The sequence below is a fragment of the Macaca nemestrina genome, chromosome 1, assembly GCF_043159975.1.
Source record: "Macaca nemestrina isolate mMacNem1 chromosome 1, mMacNem.hap1, whole genome shotgun sequence".
Taxonomy (NCBI): Eukaryota; Metazoa; Chordata; class Mammalia; order Primates; family Cercopithecidae; genus Macaca; species Macaca nemestrina.
In genome coordinates this window covers 132,466,758-132,474,513 of record NC_092125.1, presented here as the reverse complement: position 1 = coordinate 132,474,513, position 7,756 = coordinate 132,466,758, and positions in this window count along the sequence as shown.

Sequence of the window (7,756 nt, the reverse complement as noted above, 5' to 3'; positions counted from 1 at the left end):
ATTTACATTTCCCTGAAGACTAGTGATGTGGAGAGCATTTTCTGTGTTTATTGGCCATTCATATATTCTGTTTTTAATTGTCTCAAATTTTCTGCTCAAATTTTAAAAACTGGATTGTTGATTTTTAAAATTATTATTACTTAGTACCATAATTCTCTATATAACTTAGAAACAAGTCTTTCATCAGATATACATGTAACAAATGTTTCCACAGTGTTTAGCTCACATCATTGTTTTATTATCAGTGTTTCATTGAGAGAAGTTCTTAATATTTACAAATTACACTGTATCAATTTTTCTTTATGCTTAATGCTTTTAGAATTCTAAGAAATCTCTGCATATCAGAAAGTCTTAAATATGTTTTCCTGTTATTTTTCCTAGAAGCTTTATAGTTTAAGATTTTTAGTTTAGTCCTGTCATTCATTTTACATTAATATTTATGTATTACATAACATAGCAGTTAAGATTCATATTTTTTCCTTACAAAAATCCTGTTGTTATAGCAACATTTGTTTAAAGACTTCCCCTTCTCCATTGAATTGTCTTGGTACCTTGTCTAAAGTGTGTATGTTTATTTTTGGTCTGTCTATCCAGTTTTATTGACCTATTAATCTATATTTTATTAGTATCTTACTATTATGATTATATAGCTTTTTAATAAGTTAATAAGTTTTGGAGTCAATGTAACCACTACAATTTTATTCTTATTTTTTAGGGTTATATCCAGGTCCTTTGCATTTTCATATAAAGTTTAGGTTTAGCTATCAGTTTATACCACATTAAAAAAAAAAAAAAAAAGGCCAGGTGTGGTGGCTCATGCCTGTAATCCCAGCACTTTGGGAGGCCGAGGCGGGCAGATCAACTGAGGTCAGGAGTTTAAGACCAGGCTGACCAAACATAGTGAAACCCCATGTCTACCAAAAATGCATAAATCAGCTGGGCGTGGTGGCACACTCCTGTAATCCCAGCTACTTGGGAGGCTGAGGCAGGAGAATCACTGGAACCCCGGAGGTGAAGGTTGCAGTGAGCCGAGATTGCATTCCAGCCTGGGCGACAGAGCGAGACCCTGTCTCTCACACACATACACAAAATAGCTTGCTTGGAATTTAATGATATTGCCTCAGGTCTATACATCAATTTAGGGAAGACTGATGTTGTTAACAATATTTAGTTTTCCAATCCATGTGTTCATAGGCACAAAAATTCTTAGTAAATAGAATCTAGCAATACACAAAAATAAATCCATTTATTTCTCCTTTTAGTTCTGCCAATATTTGCTTAACATATTTTGAAACAGTATTATTAGGAGCATACATATTTAGTGTCATTAAACCTTCTTGATGAATCGATCCTTTTATCGTTATGAAATGATTTTCTCTCTGATGATATTCTTTGTCAAAGAAATTGAAGATTCATTTCTTTGGTACCAATAGCAAACTGGTGTTACCATATCAATCAGTGTCTTTATTGCATATTTTTTCATGCTTTACTTTCAAACTGCCTGTGTATTCATATTTCAAGTGCATCCCTTTTAAAGTGTGTACAGTTGCACCTTGCTTTTTTTGTTGTTTAATTCAGTCTGCAATATCTGCCTTTTAACTATAGTTTATTTGCATTGGTTTAATGATTGATATGATGGGATTCTAAACTATCATCTTGCTTTTGTTTTCTACTTGCTTTGTTTTGTGGATATCTTTTTCTTCTTTCTTCTCTGCCACGTGTATTTTTTAGAATTTCATTCTGTTTCCTCTGTTTTTTGAACGACCTCCTTGTATTGTTACATTTTGTGGTTTCTCTAGAGATTATATAGAATATGCATTCTTAGTTTGTCACAGTCTAGAATTAATATTACATTATTTTATATATAACAATCTTGCAGCAGTAAGGTACGTAATTTTCACTTATGTCCCTTCCTGTCATTTGTGCTACTCTTGTCATACATTTTACTTCGACATTTATTTTGAACCCCAAATACATTTTTTACTATTTTTGCTTTAGTCAAATAACTTTTAAAGAAATTAGAAAGAAAATCAAATGTTTATATTTACCCACATATTTATAATTTATTCTCCCTTCGTTCCTTTCAATTTAGAATTCCATTTTTATCATTTCCCTTCAGACTATAAAACTTTCTTTGGCATTTTTTTGTAGTGCAGAGATACTGACAACATATTCACTTTGTTTTTATCTAAAAATGTCTTTTGTTTGCTTTCACTTTTCTATACTTCTCTTTGAAACATTTTATTGTGATAAATATACATATCATAAAATTTGGCATTAAAATGGTTAAAACCATTTTTAAGTGTACATTCAGTGGTATTAGCCACACTCATAATGTTGTACAACCACCAGCATTATCTATTTCTAAAACTTTTTTTATCAACCCCCACCAAAAATTCTACAACCAACCATTAAGCAATAAGTTCCTATTCCCTTCTTCCCTCAGCCCCTGGTAACGCCTAATCTGCTTCTGTCTCTATTCTAAAAATTTTTTATTAGTGAAACAATGCAATGTTTGCCCTTTTTGTCTGGCTTATTTTGCTTAGCATAATGTTTTCATGGTTCATCCATTTTGTAACATGTTTTAGAATTTTATTCCTTTTTATGGCTGAATAATATTTTTTGTATGTATATGTATGCCACGTTTTGCTTATCCACTTATCTGTTGATAAACACTTGGGTTGTTTCTACATTTTGGCTATTATGAATAATGCTAAAATTAATATTGGTCTACAAATATCTATTTGAGTCCCTATTTTTAATTTGGGGAGTATATGCCTAAGAATAGAATTGCTAGATCACGTGATAATTCTATGTTTAGCTCTTCAAGGAAAGGCCAAGCTGTTTTCCACAGCAGCTGCACCATTTTACATTCCCACCAGCAATGTAGAAGGGTTGCAGTTTCTCCACAGCTTTGCCAACACTTGCTATTTTCCTTTGTTTTGATTTTTAAATTTTTTTAATTCTAGCAATCCTATGTAGATGTGAAGTACTATCCCACTGTGGTTTTGATTGTATTTCCCTAATGACTAATAACATTGCACATCTTTTCATGTGCTTACCGGTCATTTGTAATTATTTGGGAAAACGTCTTTTCAAGTTCTTTCCCCATTTTCTTTTCTTTCTTTCTTTCTTTTTTTTTTTTTTTTTTTGAGATGGAGTCTCACTCTGTTGCCCAGGCTGGATTGCAGTGGCATGATGATCTCTGCTCACTGAAACCTCCACCCAGTGGGTTCAAGTGATTCTCTTGCCTTAGCCTCCTGAGTAACTGGGATTACAGGCATGTGCCACCACACCAGGCTAATTTTTGTATTTTTGGTAGAGACAGGGTTTCACCATGTTGGCCAGGCTGGTCTCGAACCCCTGACCTCAAGTGATCTGCCCGCCTTGGCCTTCCAAAGTGCTGGGATTACAGACGTGAGCTTCTGTGCCTGGCCTCTGTGCCCATTTTAAAGTTGGGTTGTTTGCCTTCTTGTTGTTGCATTGTAGGGGTTTTTAAAAAATTCTGGATAGTAAACCCTATCAGATATTTGAATCGAAAACATTTACTCTAGTTTTATAGGTTGTCTTTTTACTTTCTTGATAATGTTCTTTAACGCACAGAAGTTTTCAATTTTGGTGAAGTGAAATTTATTTATTTTTTATTTTGTTGCTTTTGTCTTTCGGTGTCATAGCTACAAACCATTGCCAAATCCAGTTTATGAAGATGTACTTCTATGTTTTCTTTTAAGAATTTCATAGGTTTAGCTCTTATGATTGGGTTACTGATCCATTTTCAGTTAATTTTTAGATGTGGTGTGAGACAGGGATCCAGCTTCATTATTTCGCAAGTCCCATTTTCCCAGCACCATTTGTTGAAAATGTTACTGCTTCTCTATTGAACAAAGTTGCTAGCTTTGTCAAAAATCAATTGCCCATACCAACAAGTGTACAGAAAATGCTCAATATCAATAATCATCAGGAAAATGCAGACCAAAACCACAATGAGCTATCAGCTCACCTCAAAGTGACTACTATCAAGAAGATAGAAAATAAATGCTGGCAAGGATGCAGAGAAAAGGGGACTTATACATACATTGTTTGTGGGACTGTAAATTACTTGCAGCCATTATGGAAAACAGTATAGAGATTTCACAAAATATTGAAAATAGAACTACCTTATGATCCAGTGATTCCACTACTCCTTATATGTATCCAAATGGAAGGAAAGCGGTGTGTCAAACAGATATCTGTACTCCCATGTTTATTGCATCATTAGTCACAATAGCCAAGATATGAAATCAACCTGTGTCCATCAATGTATAAATGGAGAAAGAAAATATGGTATTTATATACAAGGAAATACTAGTCAGCCATGAAAAAGAATGAAATCCTGTCATATGTGGCAAAATGGATCAGTCTAGAGGACATTATGTTAAGTGAAGTAAGCCAGCACAAGAAAATAAATAACCATATGTTCTCAATCATATGTGGAAGCTAAATAAGTTGACATTGTAGAAGAGAGAATGGTAGTAACTAGAACCTGAGAAGGGCAGAGAGAGGGGAGAATTGGAAGAGCCTGGCTAGAAGATAAAAAATTGCAGTCAGATAGAAGGATTAAGCTCTAGTGTTCTATGGCACCACGGGGTGACTATAGTTAATAATAATTTATTGTATATTTTAAAATAGTTTGAAGAGAGAATTTTGAATGCTCCCAACACAAAGAAATAATAAATGTTAGTGGCAATGGATACAGGTAATGAAATATCACACTGCACTGCCTAAATATTGTGGTGATGTTAGGTGTCAACTTGATTGGATTGAAGGATGCCTACATAGCTGATAAAGTATTGGCTCTGGGTGTGTATGTGAGGGTGTTGCCAGAGGAGTTAACATTTGAGTCAGTGGACTGGGAGAGGAAGACCCACCTTCAATGTGGGTGACACCATCCAATCGGCTGCCAGGGTGGCTAGAAAAAGAAGGCAGAAAAAGGTGGGATAAAGCTGGCTTGCTGAGTCTTCTGGCTCTCATCTTTCTCCCGTGTTGGATGCTTCTGTCTGTTCCTTCTGCCCTCGGACATCAGACTCCGGGTTCTCTGACCTTTGGACTCACCAGTGGTTTGCCAGGGGCTTTGGCCACAGACTGAAGGCTGCACTGTAGGCTTTCCTACTTTTGGCTCTTGGACTTGGACTGAGCCACTACTGGCTTCTTTCTTCCTGAGCTTGCCGACAGCCTACTGTGGGACTTCACCTTGTGATCATGTGAGCCAATTCTCCTTAATAAACTCCCTTGCATGTATACATATATCCTGTTAGTTCTGTCGGTCTGGAGAACCCTAATACAAATATACACAATCTTTATGTGTCAATTAAATTTAAAAAAAATCAACTGGCCATAGATATATTTGGGTATTTCTGGACTCTCAGCTATATTCCATTCACCTAAATCTACCTTTACGCCAGTACCACTCTGTGTTTGATTGCTATAGATTTGTACTAAGTTTTAAAATTAAAAAGTGAGTCATATGACTGTACTTCATTTTCAAGATTGTTTTGCCTATTCAAAAACCCTTGAAATTCCATAGGAATTTGAAAATGAACTCTTTCATTTCTGAAAAAAAAAACACTATTGGAATTTTAATAGGGACTGTGTTGAATCTGTTGTTTGTTTCATTTTCAATATTCATAATTTCCTGAATATAGAATTCTAAGTTGACAGTTTCTTTTTTCCTTAGTATTTCAAAAATATAATTCCATTGTCTTGTAGCCTCTAATGTCTCAAACAATTTTCTTATTGTGGATCTTTTTCATTAAATGTGCGTTTTTTTCTTTTTGCTACTTTTAAGCTTGTTTTTGTTTTTTAATCTCTAGTTTTCAGCAGTTTGACTATGACATGTTTAGGTGAGGTTTTCTTTGTTTTTATTCTGCTTGGGGTTTGCAGAGATTCTTGGATGTGTGGGTTCCTCTGTTTCAGCAAATCTGGAAAATTCTTAGCTAATATTCTTTCTGTGTTTTGTCGGCAGTATACCTTCTCTTCAGTCTTCTGGGTCTCCAGTTACACATAGTATTTCACTGCTTGTTACTTCCAAAAATTGTTTTGTATTTGTTCCTTTTTAATATTTTTCTCCTCTGTGTGCTTCCACTTATATAATTTATTTTATCTTGTCTTCAAATTCATTGATTCTTTCTTCTGTTGTATCCAACATGTTGTTAATACCATCCAAAATTTATTATTTTAAACTTTGTATTTTTTATTCTTAGGATTTCTATTGTGCTCGTTTTGCAGAGTCTAAATCTCTTCTAAAATTCTCCACTTCTTCATCCACTATATCCACCTTTTCTTATAGAGTAATAGATTTATTTTTGTTATTTTAAACAACTTTTCTACTAATCCAACATCTGGTCATTTCTATTGATTGATACTTCTTTTTTTCTGATTTTTTTTTGTATCCCTATTTATTTCGATTGTTTATTGGACGTTGTGAATAATACAATGTAAAGAGCCAAAATTCTTTTATGTTCCTCTGCAGAGTGCTTGGTTTTGTTTTGGTGGATAGTTAATTACTTTATCTGATGGAAGATTGATTTTGCAGGGGAAATTTATTTTGGTTTTGCCTTTGATCTTAGAATGAGTTCCTTTATCCCGGCATGTAGTCTTATTCCTAAGGCATGGCTTTTCTGGAGTTTCAGTTGAGAGCTCAAAATTATTACCACGGTCTTCTAATTTGTGGGACTTAAACTTCAAATGCTGTTTGGAGGGACAACAATTAAAACCTCTTATTCAGCCGTTTCAGCCTTCAAGCTATTATTGGAATATTGCCTATGCATGTGCAGTCAGAATGTAGCCAATTGCTTGAGTTGATTTTATAAGCAAATTTTGAGGCTATCCCCTCTATGAGTCCCTTCTTTGGAGCTTCTCAGCTCAAATCTATCTTCTCTGGCAGTCTCAAACTCCTGCTCTGACTCCTCAGGCTAATAAGACTACAGCTCTCTGCTTGCATTCTGGCTACTGTACATTTTAAGGACTGGGGGATGACCCAAAGAAGAAAGCTATAGAAATGTGCATATCACCCAGCATGGTTCCTTCTTTTAAGGCTCAAATAAACTTTTGCCTGCTTTTGCTTGCTCTGCAGTATCTTCATTCAGTTTTGTTTTTCTTCACATTTTGTCCAGAGTGTAGAAGTGTTGTCTGCACAAAGGTTGATCTTATATATGCTACTCGGACATTACTTTAACCAGAACTCCATCAGAAGAGTTTGTGCTTTTATTACTGTTTTTGATGTTAATGAAGGACCTTCTTCTCAAAGAGGTGGAGGTCACTGATGAATATGTTAAACCAAGATCTTTTTTTTTAGCATCTACCTCCTTTGTTAGTTAAAAATTGAGGTTTTAGAGTGAAACAAGCCTAGATTGAAATCTTGATTTTTTTTTCCCTCTTACTAACTTTGGAAAAATTTCTTAACATGTTCCAGCTTAGTTGTCTTATTATGATGAAAATGATAACATTACTTCTTCAAGAAGTAGTTGAGACAGTTTTTGTAAATCATTTAACCAATGTATCATTAACCCTTTTCATCAAGAATTCAAGTGCTCAAATTTCCAGACTTCTGCCCCATAAAACATGGAACGAATAACTTTTGTCTGAATAAATATTAAATATATTTACAGGTTTTTAATTTTTAAAAACTTTAACTTTAGTATTGTTTATTTCTACATATGGCGAATCTTTACTGTCTATTGGTATCATTCCTACCACCGCATGCACACATGCTCTAGGG